The 21145-nt window shown below is 36.8% G+C and overlaps 2 protein-coding genes across 4 annotated transcripts in view; one reads left to right on the top strand and one right to left on the bottom strand.

Annotated features, from left to right (window-relative positions):
• LOC139130981 (TBC1 domain family member 19-like) overlaps window positions 1–21145 on the bottom strand; it is a 161109-nt gene that overhangs the window by 45441 nt on the left and 94523 nt on the right. The window lies entirely within an intron of this gene.
• Window positions 9345–21145, top strand: part of LOC139130982 (cholecystokinin receptor type A-like) — a 185442-nt gene continuing 173641 nt past the window's right edge. For both annotated transcript variants that reach the window (XM_070696857.1, XM_070696860.1), the window contains exon 1: window positions 9345–9507. The gene's annotated coding sequence lies outside the window, so the exon portion shown is untranslated. The remainder of the gene's footprint in view (window positions 9508–21145) is intronic.

The following is a 21145-nucleotide window of genomic DNA, read 5'->3' as shown; positions in this document are numbered from 1 at the left end:
GAACCTGTATACCAAATTTCAAAACTATCGGACCAGTACTTTTTGAGAAATACATTTTTTGACTAAAAATGGCAAAAATTGCCTTAAAAATGCAAATTTGCATATTTCTCCACAATTTGACAAATCTGAAAAAGATCATCCCTAGGGACATATGTACTAAATATCAAAGCTATCTGACTGGTAGTTTTGAAGAAGAAGATTTTAAAGATCTTTTTACCAAAAATGACAAAAATTGCCTTAAAAATACAAATATGCAAATTTCACCACAATTTGAACAAATCTGACTGAAGTCACCCTAAGTCAACTGCATATCAAATTTCAAAGCAATCGGACAAACGCTTTCAGAGCAGAATATTTTTTTACCAAAAACACCAAAAAATGCCCCAAAAATACAAATATGCAAATTTCACCACGATTTGAACAAACTCAAGTGAGGTCACCCCAAGTGAACTGCACATACAATTTCAAAGCAATCGGACTTGCGGTTTCAGAGGAGAAGGCAATTGTTGACGGACGACGACGGACGACGACGACGACGACGACGGACGACGACGGACGACGACGGAAAATCAACCTATTTGATAAGCTCCGCGTCGCTGACAGCGGAGCTAAAAACATGATACATGAAATTCAAAATGGCTGCCATACCCCGTGTTAACTCTGTGGAAGAATAAATTATTTTTATTTTCACAAAAAACAAGAGGATGCAAACTTCACAGGAGCAGCATACCAGGAAAGTATTGTCAAAATTTGGGTGTCTGAAAAAGTGTTCCCCGTACACTTTCTACATTCAAATAAAATTCAGTATTTGACAAAAGGTAGCCTGTCAATGCTAAAATTACTCAGTAAATATCACACTCATAAACACTAATCATAAAACATGGTCATTTTCTGGTTGTCATTCCAAATGTACAACAAAACAGATTTGATGAAAAAAGCGATTTGCATAACAATTAAGCTGACTCACATTATTTATTTCTTATTTACTGATCCCAGATCAACTAAATCTTGAAATTCTTTCCCTCTAGAAAAATAAAATTGTTGAGAAATAGTTGTCCTGGACAAAAAAATTGAGGCTTCCTCATGTTTTTAATGCATGTGACGAGGGAAAAATGGCACAAAGAGGGCAAACGTTAAAGAGCACAGCAAATAATCAGATCATTGCGGCATAAGCATCATCATCCTGACAAAAGATTCATTCAGACTCATCTGCAGCGGATGCGACAGCTCAACTGTACCAACCTCATCCCCGAGAAAAAAATTGAATTACTGGTGGCGACCTTCTTGACCCAAATCTGATTACCTAAGAGAGAGCGGCGTGGTGACTAATTTCTCGGGATTAACTCGATTTTCATCAGCTCGTCCTCTAGCATTTGATTTCTTCGCTCCTGTCGGGGTGTGAAAGAGAAGTGAGGGTCCACACCACTGGAAGCATGTCAGAGACCGCTGAATAAAATTACTTTTGATTTCCCCCGGGGTAAGGACCGATGATACCCACTCTGATTAAGTCCTCTTGATGTGACGTTACCACTTATTTGGATTAAGAGTTACCATTTGAAGTATTACAGCTACTTCACTCTTTGACTCAGTGGCTAAACTTTAGCGGATTATTACCCGTATGATTTCCCACTTGAAGCGGTTAGCCCCCACAAGGACCTCCTTACTTTTTAGATGTTACCCACAATGCACTTTCTTGTTTCCAGGCACTGAGGGCATGTGGAAGTGTACAAGATGTAAGTTGTCCCAGTGGGCAGACCAACTTCTTGGAGCATGACTGACCTTATTATCCTTCTCGCTACATTTTCTCACTAGTTTTCATGATAAACTTTGTGCAAACGTTCAAATAAGACTTCCTAGGAAGCAACAACTACCGGTACATTCGGAAAAATTTCTTTCCTCTATCATAAGGCTCAGATTCACAAGTTTTTGATAACATGAAAATATCAGCATGGAAGAATGGCATATTTACAAGGCAGAATAGCAAGTTAAATCTCAGTGCAAATGGGGTTTTTTGCAGAAATTTATGCCGTGGTCTTCTTCTGAAGTTGGAAAAATAAACAATTTCCCTCAGCTGGCGATAAATGAATTTAGTTCCATGAAAATGCTCTTGGATTGGTTTATTTTTCATTCAACAGCTTGAACGGTTAAAAGGTAAACGAATCTGAATGAAATAAAAACTATTTACATGAACAGATGCCTTCCTCTGTAAAATAAAGCAATCTGTGAAATAGGATTGTTGAGGTTTTAGGATTTAACCCTTTGAGCGCCAAAGTCAATTTTTGTCCCCTTTATAAATATACCCCAGTCAGTTTTTTCCAGAATTTTGCCAAAATTTTCATGAAAATCTGCAGCCGATGAAATGTGATGTCCACTTGGTCCAAAATTATCAAAAAATTACAGAAAAATTAATAAAAATTGGTAAAATGTTTCACTAAAATTTTGGCGGGAAAAATTACAGCACTCGAAGGGTTAAACAGTTTTACAAACAACAAAATTTAAATCATTTTTGTTATTTTTTTCGACCAAAACCTACTGGCAGTAACAGTACACCAACATCACGAGTTAGTAAACTCTTCTACTTCAGAAAGACGTGTGCAATATTTGATTTGATAATTTGAAACTGACTTCCACCCACAAAAATTTTGTGTTACAAAAAATTTTGTTCCCGACTCTAAATTGGTTAAAAGTGCAAAGGTGATGACTGTTATGAAATCATTTTGACACCGAGTGATGGCTTTCCTTTCCGTTTTACTGGTAATTTCCGTCTTCAGTAATTGCCACAATATTTCTTTTTAGTCCCTTGTATGCTTCTTCAATCACTTCAAATAATAGGAAATCATTCAATCATTTATTAATTTCCTAAGAGGAGACACGCCGGCACCGAGAGGTCGTAGTTCACAGTACCCAGCAGGCAATCTTGCTCATCAATCAAGTTTTCAGGTTGTTGGTTTCTTTATTTATTTGACGCAATCAAGCAGCCTCAGGATGCCAGCCGGAAGGACAAACGTTGTTGAAATTTGTTTTTTCGTGAATTGGAACTTGCCTGCCAGCTAAATTACTGGTACAGCGTATTTTATGGTTAGTTTATCTTGAGAAACCTACAAAATATAGCAAAATACGGACCTGTTGAAAATAATAGGGGCTTTAACACTGATGATTACATTAAGAAATGTCATCGTGTGGGAAAACTTCACAGTATTGTATTGTTCATTGTTTTATATAATAATGCTTGACGGTATGAGTTGAAATATGTGCTCGGCTTGTCAAAACAGTGTGAATCAAGGTATACACACTGAGAATTGTTATTCTTGACGAAGGGGCAAGAAATTATTTATCGTACAGGTTTGGTGATCATATCCTTCAAGACGTTCCATGATATTCAAACATTGAAAATTTAGCATAGATATAAGACTGTAGGACAAATGGCAAAAGATTGATACCTGTATGATACCACGCCAAACATCTGCCTTTTGGTATTTGATCTCCTTTTTCAGAAACATACAATATAGTATGTCGTAGTCACAATAAATAGAAGAAATATACAACACATCCTAAAATATAGTACAGTTGCATTGTCATAATGCAAAAATACCCCTTAGTTTTTCAGTTGTCCTAAAATCTTTGCTTGTGATATCAAACATAAAATGTAGTATACATTTTATGTGTTGTTGTTTAAAGAGAAAATACAGTGCTCTTTCTCAAAAATGTACCAGTTGTTTCAAGTCAACGGGTTTTGCATGTTTTAAGTGAGCATGAAAGGAAAATACTGGATTCATAAAATCAGTCTCTGAACAACCTGTCAAAAGCTTTGACTACTGTAGTCAACGTCGCTGCACATCGTACCGTCTTTTGAAGATTGTAGCAAGAGGGGAAAAACAGTTATGAGCGATATGGCTCCCTAGTGTATTGCTACATCGTTGAACAGTCTGGACAGTACACTCTATCACTGTTGATAACGATGCCTGCTAGAGTATTTCCAGGAAAGCATGTCTTACTGATGCATGCCCCTCTTGTTTGTTTCCGCAAATGCAAAGTTTTTCCTCAAGGCACTGGTATAGAAGCCATGATGTTGGCGTAGATAACGCTGAGACAAACAAACCATTGACCATGGCCCTTACTCAGAGACAACGGCATCACACAGCCTGTACCCGGTTAGCATTACAAAACATCAAAAACATCTGACTACTTACTCTTGTAACACAGCAACATGCGATCCCAGAATCAGAATCAAGAATCATGACAAGTTTTCATGAAAGTTTGATGTTGCCATCGGCATGCTTGAAACCTTTTCCTAAAAAGTGTACCAGCACACTGTTTTCCAGAGGGGTTTAAACACGCTGAATGTAAAAGCAGTGATACAAATGTATTCCCATTCAAGCATATTTAAGGAATAATATTTGACCATAAAAATCAAACAAGAAAGAAATAATATTAACACTAATTCAGAGTTACATCACTGTAAAATAATTAGGAATTTTTGCTTTAAATCAAAAGTACAGAATATTGTGAGAATACATTGAGAAACAGCCCTTCTTGCTTTTCGTGAGAAGGGTATCAAAAAGTACAGTAACCCAGTGAGAAACTGAGTTCTGGCAATCAATTTATAGGAGTTTGGTTTTGAATTTTGACAGTTTAACACAAAATATCCTGCAAGAAACAAAAAAATCACTGATTTTCCTGCAATCAGTTGGCAGGTATGTTTTTGCTTGCCGGGGTATTTTTGTGATAAATTCTGACCAAGGAAAAAGTGCCAAATACTCAACGACTGATTGTGAGAAATCAAAATTCTCATGGATTGAGAGAGCAAGAAAAAATGAATTCTTGTACTCATCCAGGCCATTCAAGAAAGGTGTAAATTTCTGGCCATTTTCTTGCAAAATCCTATGCTTGTGACTAACAGTTCAATGTTTGAATTTACCGTAAGCTTCCTACACTCTTTCTGTGTCAACTGCCAATGGATCACAATCTTATTACAACAGCTGAAAGTCTATGTACAACACAAGGCTATGCTGTTTCTGCTTTGTGCTCTGGCTCGGACAAAATCCAAGGGTATATTTAATTTGAAACAAGTCATCGTTGATGACACAGTCCCCACTTGTTAATGGGTACTTTGATTACAGGTCCTCAGAGAGGATAGAGTCCTCTTCATTAGGTCTGTGATAAAAATACTGTGATAAAAATACTTTTGAATAAATTCGCTTGATACATGTCTGAGTTCAGGACATGAAAAAATCATAACAAAATGGCCGCACAGCAGCTATATTGAATTGTATCACAAAACAAATTAACGTGCAAATGTATGACCAATCGTATCACAAAACAAATTAACGTGCATATGTATGACATTGGTCAATCTCCTTTTACCAACTTTGAATAAAATCGCTTGATACATGTCTGAGTTATGGTTCTGGACATGAAAAAACGCAATAAAATGGCCACACGGTGGCCATATTGGATCGTATTACAAAACAAATCAATGTGCATGTGTATGACATAGGTCAATGTCCTTGTACCAAGTTTGAATAAAATCGGTTGAGATATGCCTGAGTTATGGCTCTGTACATGAAAAAATCGTAACAAAATGGCCGCACGGCGGCCATATTGGATCGTATCACAAAACAAATTAATGTGCATAGCTATGACATTGGTCAATGTCCTTGTACCAACTTTGAATAAATCTGTTGAAACATGCCTGAGTAATGGCTCTGTACATGAAAAAATCGTAATAAAATGGCCGCCTGGCGGCCATATTGGATCGTATCGCAAAACAAATTGACGTGCATATGTATGACATAGGTCAATGTCCTTGTACCAACTTTGAATAAAATCGATCGAGATACGCCTGAGTTATGGCTCTGTACATGAAAAAATTGTAACAAAATGGCCGCACGGCGGCCATATTGGATTGTATCACCAAAAAAATTGAAGTGCATATCTATGACATTGGTCAATGTCCTTGTATCAACTTTGAATAAAATCAGTTGAAACATGCCTGAGTTGTTGCTCTGTACATGAAAAAATCGTAATAAAATGGCCGCCTGGCAGCCATATTGGATCGTATCACGAAACAAATCGACGTGCATCTGTATGACATATGAAGTAATCCTTGTACCAAGTTTGAATGAAATCGCTCCAGGCATCTCTGAGATATCTGCGTGAACGGACGGACGCACGGACGGACGCACACACGGACGCACGCACGCACGCACGACATGACCAAACCTATAAGTCCCCCCGGACGTGTCCGTGGGGACTAAAATTGTTGACCTGATGTTACAGAACAGCATTCACAGCGTAATAAACATGTGTTTATTTTCTGTAGTCACGTCGCTTTGGTGTCCAAGGTGTAAGTTTTGTCCGAAAACAACACAAACATGCTGAACATATTTCTTTGCCGTAATCACTTGGCATGTAGAAGGGGAGTAGAATATTAACCTAATCTTAGCACATAAAAGCTACCTAATGATCCAACTATCAAATGATTGTTCAGTCACAACTCACTGAAAAAACGTTGTTCACTCCTCGTTGCTGTCAAATCTGTAGTACTATATACTCTTTGTAAAGTTTTCCATTGGCACAATCAAAGACATTTACCCCTGGGCAAGCAGTATAACAAGTTCAATCTCAAGGGGCTGTTCCTCTGAACATCTTCTTCTTGACTTTTGAGTTACTCATAGTTTTTTCAGTCATTAACATTTGCCAGTGTCTAGAAGTGATGGCCTTGTCACCCTGCAGAATTACAATAGCCTTGGTCAGAATACTGCACTTTTCACTCAGGAGTTGTCTATACCGGACAAGTCTGGCTTGTGGGTATCATTAACAAGGCACCATCTATGACGCTTGGGCATGATACTGCTTTGGGGAATACATGTAAATTATGACTCCAGTACAATATATATAAACGAAAAAAGGTTGGATTTTTTTACGTCTGTACATGATAACGGCAGTATTAAAATGACTTTGAGGGTCATGACTGACAGAAGAGCGAGGGGGTATAAATCTACCGGTAGCTTTGAATTTTTATTATCAATAGTCATGATTGTGGTAGATCACGTTTACTTTGCTTCAAGTGAACAGAAACATTTAGAAACATACAACAAGAACAAGATACAAGAACCTTATCTTGTAGTAGAAAGAGATTATACATTTCCAGAAAGGCTGAATAACACTTACCATGAACACACTTTACAAAGTTAAACAACACTAAGGATGATTACAATCGATAAATGTCGGGGAAAAAAATTCCTTGATGCTATAAAATACTTTTTTCTAATCACTGAAGCACAAGGTAATCCGCCGGTCAAATCTCCAACACTTACATTTAAGAAAATAAATTCACTCCCCATTGGCTAGTGAAGCAGCCACTCCATCCAATCAGTATTGATTTTCCAATCAAGCTTTTGCAATGATTTGATTGGTTGCCAATTTACTTAAACGCAAATTGCTTTTAAGTGAATACCGGATGAATGGTAAGTGCGTTATTTCTGACGGCTTGAACACGTTGTGTAGATACCTGCAGAAAGCTTGGTGTCTAATCCTCAAGAATTGACGCAATGTCAGTTTTTTTTCTTGAAGATGACAAAAATCTCCACATGCTCCATCTCATTAATGCTCTTAAACTCTATCATACTGGCTGCTCACAACAGTCAACAACTGGTGACTTTAAATTGCCAGTCTGTCTTGCTATTGGTGTCTACACACACATAGATAACCACTGCTGATTAAGTTCTACACAATCATAATTAACTGGGCAGCGTGATGACCCTTAATACACACCCTGCACACGGAACACACAGTGAACATACAGATCACTTGCACAAAACACGCCAAAGTGCTTTATAAATTAAAATCTTAAACAATGAATTATGCCGGGGCTGTGATTGCTTCAGGCTGGAATTAAACGCACCAAAACACTCCTGATCACAACTCCTGGATTGAACAGAATTAATCTTGCTTTGACCGTGAGGATGGCAAGAAAATATATACGCACATCCTTGTCTTAAAGACGGATAATCAAAATGAACGGGCTTACAGTGTTTATCTGTGTGGCTGAGATCGTATATCACACCAGCTATCAGGTCAGCTAATGAATGCTTAACTGTGATTACAACAAAGTTGTATTTTCTGTGCAAACGAAAGATGAATGAATCAATTAGCCTTTGTGGCACATCAATAAAGATCAAGCTATCCGGGTTAAAGTTGTTTCCTTAGCTCCCAAATCTTTTCTCTTCTGTCATTAGCCGTGTCAGAAGGGTTTTCTGATGTGAGCTTGACCATTACAGTAGATGCACTCGTGCATGATAGTTTCATATCTCTACATCTAATTCTCTGTCATCCGTCGTGGAATTTGCTTTGCTTGTATGGGGTGACGTTTCACACTGTTTGAGGAATGCCCACTTAATAAATTGAAAATTCCGGCAGGGATGCCGGGCCTGCCTATCGACTTAAGCCAAGGCATTCCCCAACTTTACATCTTAACATTTCTCAGTGTCTAATAAGGTGCTGTCATGTCATATGGAGGCAGTCAAAAACTTTGTTCAACCCTGTAAACACCATGTTTGCTATCATGGTTTAGCTAAATCACATCGCTCTCTGTGGCAAAGTTCAACTTCTGCACAAGTAACGGGGTGAGGGTGGGGTGGGGGAGGGGAGGTAGAGGCTTTTGAACTCTTACAAAGTTTACACTGTAAATGACAAAACTCTTGCACTACACTAAAAGTCACAATTCCCGTTCAGATAATTTTATTTGAATGATGGCAAGGCACCTAAAATAGGAAGAATGGATTTCATGTAAAGGGCATAACTCTCATTTTACCTATATTTGAAAAAAAAAGCTCAAAAATTATATGCATGAAATTTGGTCAAGATCGATGTCAGTAAAACATGCCAACAACAATGTCACATGATGACACAGTTACCATATTTGCCAAAACTGGTATGAAAATTGGCCAAAAAGCATCACCACAACTTTTCAGACACCAATGACATGATAACATTTTAACCATGTCTACATGCAAACACATTCACTGACTTTGAGGGACACATTCCTAATTGTCATTGATGCAGACACATTCAGATTAAAAAAGAAATCTCCTCAACACTGAAATTCGAGTATTTCAGACATTGAAAACTGGGAGAAAAAACACGCATCACATTGTTATCATCCATCAATTGAACACAGCCGAGTATCAGTGTATCTATCGAGAGCTTCAATTGTCAAATGTGTGTGCCCAATCAGCCACGAGATAAGCCTCCCGGCAAGTAATATAATAAAAGCTACACACACATGGTATGTAGATCAATATTTGCCACTGTGTTTTCACACGTAAAGTGGCAAGCATATCATGTGCCTATATACACTCAGCTCCGGCTGATAGCCCTAGTCAAGTGGAGTCTGAACAGGAATAGTCTGGGCAGGATGAATGTTAACATCATTCGATGCACGCTAACTTCACTGGAGTGACTGCAAAAGAGTGAAACACTTTCACCATCTGAATTTTTCTGTCTGTAAGTATTTCCCTTTGACATTTTAGTTGACAGTGAGGCTGTTTCTTGTCTGTTCCATCTTTTGAATTCTGGTCATTCAAACGAAAATCTTGTTACTAGCCTATTAATGTCTTCTTACAGATGCTCTCTGCATAACTGGTATCAAGTAAGGCAGTGTCCTTACAGCATGCAAAGTTTTTTTGTGTGTGTGTGTGCTTTTATCACACTTTAAGAACTACCTGGTGACACACCATTGAATCACCAACAGATGTATTTTACAGTTTGTATCATTTGAGGTATTCCTCTGAACTCGTAAATCTTACATTTCTACTGACAGTCAATAATCCCTTATCTGTAGATGATGAGGCTGGAGACATCATAACAAATTAAACACGGAGAAATCTAGGCTACAGTACTACCAGTAAAATCTCCTGACTTCAGTTTAAGTAATGCCAAGTCGTGTGTTTCTTTGACACAATTCAAACTCTGGGTAATGGCAGTCTACTTATGGAAATATTCATTACGATAAAAATTCATCATTGATTGGGGAAAAAAAAATCAAAATTTATTGTATTTGGATAATACTTTTTCAGAAAGCAGCAGTCATCTTGGCTAATTTTTTTGTTTTCCTCTGTAAACTTGGAATACCTGCCCAAAACTTTTAGATTTTACTTCAACCAAATGGATAAAAGCCTGTTGGGAAATGATTGATATTCGCTTTTGGTTAAAAGTATCTTTTGCCAGAATTCCTGCCAAACGGAAGATAAATTCTCCTCAGTGTGCAAATGAAAGAAATTCTGAGTGTGCCGACGTGATTTCGGCGAGACAGTAATCACGCACTAGGGGCTTGTTTAACATGGTTTACATGATGAGAGGCTGGGAACACTGGGTGACCCCGACGCGGAAAAGGTGCATGTGTCAATCCACCTTATCAATTGAGAATCTAAAATACCCGTGTAAATGATTCCTGTCAGCGGTGAGTCAGAGCATTATAACTACCTCATTATCAGAGAAATTGAAAGTGTGGACACTTTTCCAACTAAACAGATAAAATTCAGCAACATAATCCCCCAAAAAGCCAGGAAATTCAAATCGTTCTTCTTACTTTAGTAGCTATGCTAGATATGTGGACATCAGAAAAGAATATTTGTAAAAATTTCAGTCTTGACAAAAATAGAACCAATACGGGATGATATGAATATTTCACAAGGATGAAATGTTTCTGGGTGTAAGTTGATACTGAAAACATGCATAAATTACAGAATTGTTGGCTCATTCTTGTGTCTCATCACAGTGCGACAAAATTAAAAATACTTCTCTGAGTTTTCTCATAGTAGTTTGCATGATTTTTTTTTTCTTTTGGGCACAATTCCTTTTAGTAATTAAATGTACATCTTTGCAGCAATATGTTTAGTTTTTGATCAATATATTCTATGGCACACTTGTACATGCAGCTATCATAAATCAAACAAAAAACTAGTCCAAAATCCCAATTTTCCATTGTGACTGACATAACATAATTCAAAACATGAAAGACAGATGACAAACTGACAGACAAACAGACAGGGTCCTCCAACTTCCTGAATGACGTCACATCGTCTTGTTAAACAGTGCACAATTCCCTCATTGCATGCGGTTTGATACTCTCGTACATCCCTGAGGGGGTACATCAAATTTATGACTCAACTATTACCACTTTTTATTAGGCGTTAAAGTTACTGGGCAGAGAATGACAGGCACTGCCGGAAGGATGAAAAATCTGATTACTACTATTTGTGATATTATTGACATGTTTTTTTTTTCAGCAGGAATGTGGTCACACACCATTTGTTTTATTAGAAAACCAGTAAAATGCCACGGCACCCATAACAAACGGGAAATTGCAGAACCGATTTTGTCAGCAAACTTGGCCCATCTGTCCCATGAGATGAGTTCTAAAACAACAATTTATGAGGGTAAAATAAACGTGAAAGGTTGTAAGACTTTAACCAGAAAATCATGCACTTCACATCAAAGAGGCCTGACTGATGGATTTTCACGCGCTATATTTTCTGAGCAGAAACTGCCATCACATAAAAATGTTTCCCTTTATGCGTAATGCTTTCTAATGGTCTGTAACCTAGTCTGCTGATTTGGAAGTTGATCTTAAATTTCATTAAATAACACTTGAAATCATGATAACCGGGCAGGAGTGCGTAAATCACATCTGCACGAATTATTTTGCTTCAATTTTATGAGATTTGACAAGGGCATGAAGGGGCAAACATTGTTTAAACAGGAGTTTTTCACTTTCAAAGGACTGCATTTCACGTAATGTTCAAGAACCACCCATTTGAGCAGTTTTGTTATTCAACTTACCATGACCATATTGTCAGGACTGGGTGTTCTTTTCAAGACTTCTGTCATTATCAATTAATCAGTAGTAATGATTGCTTGATCATTTGGCAAAAAAAAATAGTGCTGTTCCAATAAAAGTTGAAACATGGCTTTCAAAATTAAGGTAGGTAGGTAGGCAGGGATTTTTTCTCCAAAATATTGTTATTTTTTTAATATGCATTTTTCAGGGGTTCGGGATGATCAAACAATGGCCACAACACTTCCAGAAACACTATCATAGCATATAAAGGAATAAAATATCAAAGACATCCTCGTTCAAGCAAAAGTCAAACGTGATGAAACAAACGTGTGATTTTGCAGGTTTTCTCTTTCTTTTTTATACTTCCACATTTACGTAGCTCTAAAAAGTCTAGGGTCAGCAGGTAAAAAAATAGGGTAGGTCGGATTATCGGAATAGCACAATTTTTTTCAGCCTTGGTAATGTGAATATCTCCCAGCAAGCACGCTGACTCAGCCAAAAACGTTCGCACAGGGAAAATCCATTGGTTAAAGAAAGCATACAAACATCAAAATATTTATATTATCCTGTCAAGAACAAATGTATAAATCATTGTAAAAGTTCATTTGATTATGCCACATGCCCCTTTAAGGTAATATGCACCTCGAAAGTGAAATACTTAAACGTTTGCTCTAACTTTCCTCAAGGAATCTTTTAAACATTCTCTTTTAAAATCAAGAATAAAAATAGGGGGTCACTGTGCAAATTTTGGTACTAGAGAAACAAATTACCCAAGATTTACCGATATTAGAAATTCAAAATGGCCGCCATCCCTTTGTTAACTCTATGGAGAAAAATAAAAATTTTCGAATTTCGAAAAAATAAGCTGATGAAAACTTTTCTTTCACCAAGAGCTTTAAAATGAACTCCCACATGTAGTATATCAGAAGAGAATTGTAAAAGTTTGAGAGTCCGAATGTCTGTCCCCGAGGTGCGTTCTACCTTAAGGAGTAGGACTGTGATATCCTTGTATTTCTGTGATTGCTGTGACTTGTGTAGACATAGACTAAAACATCCACTGGCAATGAATATACATTCCTACAAATTTGCATTGATGATAGAGCCAGCGACATGAAAATTAGATAGCATGTACTCTAAAAGGACTAGATTTTTTTTTAGATTGTTAACAATCTGACTTTTTTGGGGGGGGGGGGGGGGGGGCAAAGGTTTCCACAACTGTGATCTGATAGGCAAGTATAATTGTAGTTCATTTTTATAAGGTCATGGATAAAGAGTCGTTAGTGTGAAAGTTTGGTGTCTCACTGAGAAACCATTTTGTTTCTGATTTCTTCAATTTTTGTTTCAAACGTATGGCATAATCTGAAAATATCTTCACTGACAAATGACATCGTCATTTAAATGCAATCATTTAACCGTGAAGCAACACAAACATCGGCTGTAAATTGCAGATGGCCATAAATGGTTTTTGATGTTTTGCAAATCTCTAGTGCCAATTATCTGTAACCCAAAAGTTATATAATCAAATCAATAGTATGAAAACACTAACAGAATGAAAGTCAGACAAGGATATGATTCATGTTGGCTGTCAGCTTCCCTTCACACTCCAAAGTTGTGAAATATCCGGCAACTTTTTTTATCTCACACCTTCCAAAATTCATAATTTAACCTGCAAAGGTTTCGGCGCTTCGGGGGTAAACATTACCCCATTGCTCCTAAAGCTACTTCAAGGATTTGTTAAGCAAGCTTATTTACTTATTTACAAAGTTTGAAGGATATTTTAATCAACTCAGGGCTGGGAGTTCCAAGGTGTAAGTCTTATCTTATTGCATGATTTGGATGAGATGATATGGCATGAAAATAATACCTTTTCAAAAATGTAAGCTGGGTTATACAATATCAATATTTAGTTCGGACAGTGAAGCATTCATTTTGCTGTCATGGAAAGACTACCCTTACTGGTACTATGATATGCAAAGTGTTTCTGTATTACCTTTCTGTGTTAAAAACACCATGACAATGAGCAGGGTACAGTATTTACCTGTTTTTAAATTGGGAACATGGGGATTGTGACCTTTTGGAATTTCAAGTGTCTGGAAACATTGAGTAATTTGCTTCTCCAGCATGGTGACCCTCTGATCTTTATTCATGATTTTGAAAGGGACATGTTTAAAATTCCGTTCAGGAAAGTGTGAGCAAAAGTTTGTGCCTTTCAATTTCGGTGCGCATACTACCATTAATATGCTTTTCAGAGATTTACCACTGTACATATGAGGCAACTGATTACAAATATGAACGGGTGTATTTAGGGAAACAAAGGTACATTAAATTATGTTTTAATAACAAGAGATTGAAACAGCTTTAATCCAAGTCTGACATAACTATGAAATGGCAACACAGGGAAGATTGGGTATGGCTTTTCACCTTCTATAATGTGAAGTTTGTTGAACTAAAAAACTAGAATTCTCAGATTATTCAGAGTAAAACTGTACTGGTACCACAAGGTGTAATCTCCTACCTATGATTCACAAATCTTGGCAGGTGTTACATACATTCTGATAGAATGTGCTCACTCTTTTTGAAACACCTGTCATCACTTCTTTCTTTCATCACCAGAATTTCACATATTATCTTCCTTTCCTGTCTGACTCTGTTGCTTTCTGTATGTTTTGTACTTTGTCCATACATCATTTGGATTTTTTGTCAATTTTTGAATGTTATTACCCAGCACATGCATGTGTGCATGCATGGCTGTGACTGAGATTTTCAGTAAGATTTGTGGGATAGATATAATGGCTTTTTTGGAGATAATGCAGCAAGGCTTTCTTCCATGTTCAATTCAGACAAACCAGTGCTGTAATTTTCCCCATCAAAAATGTTAGTTCAACATGTCACCAATTTTTGTGAATTTTCTATAATTTGTTTGAAAATTTTGGACTACCGGTACTGAGACACCACTTTTCAATGGCTACAGTTTTTTATCAAAATTTTGGCAAAAATCTGAAAAAATGATTGTCTGGATCTGACAACAAAATTTTCCGACTTTATAGTGTACAAAGCAAACGACAAAAAAATGCCTTTGGCTCTCAGAGGGTTAATTAATTCATCTTGGACACAAAGTGAAAAGGTCGACACTGTCTGAGATATAAAATAATCACAGTTGAAGAGTTCAGACTGTCATGATTTGTTAATGGGACATATATCATCTCAATCACAGAAATTTTCTCAACGTTTCGACTTAACAGTCCTTACAGGAAGGCCAAGACCTTTTATCTTTTTTTTTTTACAGAAAATGTAAAATCACTTTAGTGGATTAATTAGTACATACTGACAGGGTTTCATAGTAGATTTAAAAGTACAGCAACATTTCTTCCTTGTCAAATATTATCATTTAAAAATTCACAATGGAATTAAAGAAGCTTTATTGCTTGTCAGCTACATGACAAGAAAATACAGTGTTAGAGATTAGAATCATCAGTCAGCGAGGTCAAGCGTGGGATGACGGTTCTCTTTTATTATCCCATTTTACTCCTTGATGTGATCCATTTTTATCCGGTACAGTAATACTTTTATCGGATTCAATCTACACTACCCACGGTGCTTAAAGTTCATCAGGGATTAACCTGTTGACTGTCAGTCTCCCATGAACAGGTTTGACCTCCACTACAGACTACTGCAAATTCAACATAAGAAGGTTAAAATGTCGGCGTATGCAATTGCTAGTTTTAGGACGAACCAAAGCCAGGATGGTGACTGAATTAATATTGTTCAATGCTAACTGCATGATGCAACAGGTCTGCCGGTGATTTTCTGAAAAATTCATGTAAAATACGAGGAGTCGTGCCGTGCAAATATGATCTTGGGCTACAACAAAGCTACAGAGTATTATATCATTTATACCCGTAAGGAAACATATTTAAATATTCAGCCAACATGAACAGACAAATCTGCTGAAATGAATTAACTTGACTAAAAATCTAAATATTAGATTATCCTAGAGGGAAATAAACATGGGATAAAAGAAAGGATCTCACTATCAGACTTGCAAGCAAGCTATTTTCCATGAAGTTGACTCACTTTCACTGCAATGGGATAAGAAGCTTTTCATGCCTGCAAGCACTTGCCGTAAAAAGTAAGCCCACACTCTATAAAGCATTTATAGCCAAATACAACATTCAATTAACTGGCTCACAGCAAGGTCAAGTGGAAAACGTACCAATCTGTCAAGCACACATTGCAATTATTCAACCCTGGAGGCTGTCATTAGCTCAAGTGTTTAATGCGCCAATAACCTTCTCATTGTTGGTTATATGCATGGATTTTCCATTGGTTATCAAGATTATTTTCTCTTGCCAAGATCAAGTTCATAAAAAAGGTTCCAGGCAGAACTGAAGGCAAAGACAGATTCTTTTCAATGATACCGGTATTGGCAAAGCTTTCTGAGGTGTTAATTCCAGAACATACCACTCACACTGCTTGGTTAGAGGCATGAAAATCTTTCCCAGTGATCATTATTATGGCAAGTTCTATGTAACTTTATATCCCCCTCCCATTTCTGTCAACAGTGATCTAGCCTTGCCGTAAAAATCAATGGGGATCTACTAACATTTGATGGTGGAAGGGTAAATGTGTAACATTTTATGAATAAATACAACTTATTCAGGAAAATATGCACAGCACTGTGTGAAGAAATTATTCAATTTGTGCATCAAGCAATGCCTGAATATACTTGCTTCTATTGCAAATATTGTAAAATACATACAATTTCATTGAAATACAGCAATTATGCAACAATCAGTATAGAGGCCACCGGAGCACACAGAAGCCATTTGAAGTGAATGGTGATATGTGCAGAAACATATAAAGTTAAACGCAAGAGTTTGAAATATAATTCAACATCTATGAGATAACAAAATCAAATGGCTTGCTTACACGAATGCTGGCATGGGTACTTCAATTATTTGATGACAGTAAAACTAAGTTTGAACTCAAAATTATCAACGAACAATGAGGAAACCAGTTTATGTTATAATTAGAGGAAAGCGCAGCCCTAAAGTAAATGAAAATTTACGATGACAGTATTTTATCGAATACATATTCTTGGCGCTTCCAAGTGCATAAAGCATCTTTATTAATATTTCAATTTTTAGTTTGTCTAAAATTAACAAAATACTTGCACATCAAACAAGGAGTCATTTAATGAGCAACATACATCCTTGCTCCGACGGGACTTGAGTCTCTCTGGGAAGCAGTGCAATCAGGATGGTTGTTAGTTACTGCAATTAATGTTATCGAGACCCTGAATATAGGTTGTAGATTTTCATTGATGTCATCTCATTGGTATATCACAGTTTCCGTGTGATTGTGTCATTTTCATATAACGATCTCCTTTTAATTTTAGTTGTTTGCCATGGTGAAGACTAAGAATTTCCCATCTACTGTAACAGCACTGTCAAAACATTGGTAAAAATTTAGTTTTCCTACATAAATGGTGAATGGGCAAATGCCAAATGTTTGACATCTCACAAGCCAAAGTATATCTAATTCCAATCTGTGGGCAACACAGGTTGTTACGTTTTATGCTGAGATAATTTTCCACAACTTCAGGGTTTAATCATTCGCCTAGGCAAAGTTGTCATGGCGTAAAAAATAAGTCATCGTAGATGACACAGTCCCCACTTGTTAATGGGTACTTTGATTACAAATCCTCAGAGAGGATAGAGTCCTCTTCATGAATTTGGTCTGATGTCCTTTTACTAAGTTTGAATAAAATCGGTGAATAAAATCGGTTGAGACGTGCCCTAGTTTTGGCTAACGACATGAAAAAATTGTAACAAAATGGCTGCCATGCAGTCATATTGGATCATATCATGAAACAAATTGACTTACATATGTATGACATAGGTTAATGTCCTTGTACCAACTTTGAATAAAATCGGTTGAGATATGCCCGAGTTATGGCTCTGTACATGAAAAAATCATAACAAAATGGCCACACGGCAGCCATATTGGATCGTATCACAAACCAAATTGACGTCCATGTCTATGACATTGTTCAATGTCCTTGTACCAACTTTGAATAAAATCGGTTGAAACATGTCTGAGTTATGGCTCTGTACATGAAAAAATCATAACAAAATGGCCGCCTGGCGGCCATATTGGATCGTATCACAAAACAGATTACCGTGCATATGTATTACATAGGTCAATGTCCTTGTACCAACTTTGAATAAAATCAGTTGAGATATGCCTGAGTTATGGCTCTGTACATGAAAAAATCGTAATAAAATGGCCGCCTGGCGGCCATATTGGATTGTATCACAAAACAAATCGACGTGCATATGTATGACATAGGTCAATGTCCTTGTACCAACTTTGAATAAAATCAGTTGAGATATGCCTGAGTTATGGCTCTGTACATGAAAAAATCGTAATAAAATGGCCGCCTGGCGGCCATATTGGATTGTATCACAAAACAAATCGACGTACATATGTATGACATAGGTCAATGTCCTTGTACCAAATTTGAATAAAATCGGTTTAGATATGCCTGAGTAATGGCTCTGTACATGAAAAAATCGTAATAAAATGGCCGCCTGGCGGCCATATTGGATCGTATCAAAAAACAAATCGACGTGCATATGTATGACATATGAAGTAATCTATGTACCAAGTTTGAATGAAATCGCTTGAGGCGTATCTGAGATATCTGCGTGAACGGACGGACGCACGCACAGACGGACGCACGCACGCACGCACGCACGCACGGACATGACCAAACCTATAAGTCCCCCCGGACGGTGTCCGTGGGGACTAATTAATGAAGGTTGTGTGGGAGGGCTGGAATGCCTTTGGTCTTTTTTTTATTCGGTGACAGTTGCTGTGAGTGTATTTTGTTCACAATGTCAAACATACAGTGTATACCATTTTCCAACATTGTCACACTGCGAGTAATTGATATGTCATATCATATTAAAAGGCTTCCATATCAGCTAAATTGAATTTTTCAACTTTTGGGGCCCTTTTCAAAAATAGTGAGACTGCTCCCAAGAATCTTGGCTATTTCTGAGTTTTAGAGCGTAACTTTTTTGTGATTAAAAAACACATGGAAAACATGTGTCTGTTTTACTACAGGGTAACGATGTACTACCCAGTAGTATTAGAAAAATAAACATAAACATACATACAAAATGAAAATCCTTTTTAAAATGAATGCTTTCACCATCTCTATATAAGGCAGTATGCCCCTTGGCATCTAAAAGACTTCAACTTTTGCTTAAATTTGGCTCAAGGAAACTTTCAACCATTTTCTTTCAAAGTCAATAATTTAATTTAAACTAGTGGGGAGTTTAACTTGCAAAGTTTGGTACCTGAGAAACAAATTACCCAAGATTTACCAATATTGGAAATTCAAAATGGCCACCATCCCTGTGTTAACTCCATGAGAATAAAAACAAATATTTGATTTTCACAATAATAAGTTGGTGAAAACTGTACTTTAAGAGCTTCAATTTACCTCCACAGCTGCAGATCAGAAAAGTATTGTAAAATTTTGAGAGTCTAAATATCTGTCCTTGAGGCGCATTCTAGTTCAAGTCAATGACTTTGATGATTTACTTTGTAAGACCGTGTTGCAAACAGGAAACCATGGTTAAACAGTTTTAACAGAGAGACCTTGTCGACCAAAACGGGAAAAAAAGGAAAATTGCCATATGTGACATTTTTAATGCTCTCTTATACAATACAAATTGTACTCAGATTAACCCTTTGAGCGCCAATGTCAATTTTTCTCATCTTTATAAAATATACTACAGTCAATTTTTCTCAGATTTTTGCAAAAATTTTGATAAAAAACTGTAGCCAATAAAACATGATGTCCATTTGGTTTAAATTTTCAAAAAATTTCAGCAAAATTCATAAAAATTGGTAAAATGTGGCAGTAAAATTTTGGTGGGAAAAAATTACAGCACTCGAAGGGTTAAACATGGCCTGAATTTCAATTCATTTTGTGTGACTTTGCAAAAAAGAGCTGCCCATTTTAAAATAACGAAAAAACATTACTTTTAGAATGCAGTTCACTGAATTCTTGGTCAGCCGTTTGAATATTCATTGCTGAAATCATGATTGCAGAATTTCATACTAAATCGTTGGAACTGGCAGGGAGGGCTCAATTTTAAAAGAACAGAACGGTTTGCAATGGCGCGGTAGTTACACGGTAAAATGTAATTCAAAAGTGATTTATGTATTTTCTGAAATGGGGAATTAAATATCAACCCTGATTCGACCATGAAATCCACATGTCTGCACACAGAGGCCGTAAAATGCTCAATATAATTTTGATTTGACAATCAAAAACTACCGGATACAGCTATGCAATCATGAACATTTTAGAATGATAATCAAAGCGTTGAGGCTGACATAGCGCCACCGCGGAAATGCATTCAAAGTCATCACAAGCTGCATTCCCTTATACTGACAAATAGGTGCCGTCATACGCATTAATAAAGACAGGCAGTTGTTATGGTAAAACATATTATAATACTGCATCTTATTTCACCGATATTTCTCTCCCTCTGTATGTATTACATAAAACACACCGCCCACTTGGGATGGCAAAACACCACCCTTTAAGACATGCAAAGCATTAACGGTCCAATTTAAGCTGAATTTATCGCATGGCAATGTGAAATTCAGACTATTATTGCTATTACGTCCAGCCAGGGTTATTACAGCCCTATTTTGAGAAGTTAAATGGCTAAATGGTGATTAGGAGGCTTCCATCAAGATGGACCCAGCTTATTTATGTGTATGTGTGTGTTACGCATTAAATTCCATCGTTTGGATTACGTGCCAAGCTCATTGATAAAACTCTATGCATACTTCCATTAGCAAAGGATTGTCTAAGGGCTTTTGTGAGATTTACAGTCAGCATAGGGAAAAACTGGAAAAAAAAAAAATTCCATATGACAGTAAGCTGCATTTGCAAAATTGCAGAGCAGATGATAAATTTCCCAGAGGCACAGTTCTTATATAAAGCACTTCCTTGATAGATAAGAAGAAATTCAGAAATACCACATCCCACACAATTTTTTTTTTAAAGCAGGTAATCTGTCCATTAGAATCTGAACATACAAAGACTTTGCTTAGAAGCCTAATATCCTTTATCATACATTAAAAAAAAGTTGATTTTAATTATCTTATCTATACTGGAGGAAAATCTCTGATGACATGCACTGTTAACAACAAAGAAATTTAGTCTTGGAACTTCCGCCAATATTTTTTTTTTTTTGAAACATTAAACCACTG

Source organism: Ptychodera flava, chromosome 4 (genome assembly GCF_041260155.1).
Source record: "Ptychodera flava strain L36383 chromosome 4, AS_Pfla_20210202, whole genome shotgun sequence".
Lineage (NCBI taxonomy): Eukaryota > Metazoa > Hemichordata > Enteropneusta > Ptychoderidae > Ptychodera > Ptychodera flava.
The sequence above is the reverse complement of the archived record's forward strand: the minus strand, read 5'-3'. Positions and strand labels throughout refer to the sequence as shown.